At 36.1% G+C, this 1,447-nt stretch overlaps 1 protein-coding gene across 1 annotated transcript in view; it reads right to left on the reverse strand.

Moving 5' to 3' along the window:
- Positions 1–1,128, reverse strand: part of LOC118744588 (integrator complex subunit 6 homolog) — a 147,220-nt gene extending 146,092 nt beyond the window's left edge. Inside the window, exon 1 of the mRNA XM_036477714.1 lies at positions 842–1,128. The gene's annotated coding sequence lies outside the window, so the exon portion shown is untranslated. The remainder of the gene's footprint in view (positions 1–841) is intronic.
- Between the last annotated feature and the right edge of the window lie 319 nt (positions 1,129–1,447).

The raw sequence follows: 1,447 nt of genomic DNA on the forward strand, positions 1-1,447 counted from the left end.
ATTTTATTTTATTTTATTTTATTTTATTTTATTTTATTTTATTTTATCTTATTTTATCTTATTTTATTTTATTTTATTTTATTTTATTGTATTTTATTTAATTTAGTTTAATTTAACTTAATTTAATTTAATTTAATTTTGTATGTCTTATTTCTTATTCTATTCTTGTTTTTTTTTTGTATATTTATACTATCCTTTTGGTCCATTCTCAGCTGCTGTTTCCTCTCACTTGATTTATTTCGCTCTTCTCATTCCCAAACGCTCTTAATTTTCTTCCACTACATTTCCAGTATCTGGCAGCTTGTATTGACGATACCTCAACAAAGGTTTTTGTCTGCTGTACGTCAGAGCGTCCAGGCGCCTTGAGAAGGTACATTTGTAAATATGTATGAGCGAAGGAGAGGTGGTAGGAAAGGCGAATAGCGCTCGAAAAAATTGTTTGGCCTCCTGGCTAGCTACAGTTATTTCAATGCATCGCAACGCAAATTTTAAGGTTAATGCGCCTGTAGGTAGGCCATATTTTTAACGAGAGGTGAACTTTCTGACGTAAATTTTCGTCTTTTTTTTGCGCGGTCCATATACATGCGCCACTGCCGTGGTAGAGTATTCCGAAAAAATGACACGTGCGAATGAGTCAGCCGTCGGTTCACGTAGTCATTTACTCTGGTATGGTTGTTTTTGTTGCACACTTGGCAATGTATTACACCTTTCTACAAAAAAAAAATAAAAAAAAATAAATAAAAAATCATCCAACACGCGATTGTCGAATTTTTCTCTCTCAATAAAGGCTGTAGTATTTGCCAGCAGCTCATAACGTTTGTTGTTCTTGCAATTATCTCACCTCTTCACCTAGCCTGGCTACTATTGCTTTTCGTTAAACTTTTCATGGTTTAATTGACTTCACAATGTTTATTGCGTGCTTTAGCTGCTGTCCAATTGGCAGTCATTGGCACGTGATCCGCCGCAGAACGCGCTGAACGTTTTGATATGTACTATGTTGTTGTTGATTTTTCATGTGGCCGCTCTCTTTGCTTGTAGCACAGAAATACCGTTTATCGCACACGCTTGCTATTTGTTTGTTCTAATTTAACCTTTTCGAACGACTCCGCGCGCACCAAGCTCCGCATTGTTTCGTCGCTCAACTTTAACTGACTTGTAATGCGTTAACTTTTACAATATACTTTTACTGCGATATTGTGATTGTTGGTAGCTCTCAATTTACTGTGCTTCACTATGTAACTTTTGCAAATTCTGCTGATGTAGCTGTGCGATTGCCGGTCAAAGCAAAAAAAGGGCCCAGACAACATTAGCTGCAGGCAAATTGGCATCTCTCACGACTTCCAGTGAGTATAGCGCGACTTTCTTTCACTCTTCTATTATCTCTTTCATTCGACCTCTCTTTTTTGACTACCTTTCTTTTTATTTCTTGCATTTTATTTTATTTCTT

Source organism: Rhagoletis pomonella, unplaced genomic scaffold (genome assembly GCF_013731165.1).
Source record: "Rhagoletis pomonella isolate Grant_MI unplaced genomic scaffold, Rhpom_1.0 Rhpom_scaffold_00008, whole genome shotgun sequence".
NCBI classification, from domain to species: Eukaryota; Metazoa; Arthropoda; class Insecta; order Diptera; family Tephritidae; genus Rhagoletis; species Rhagoletis pomonella.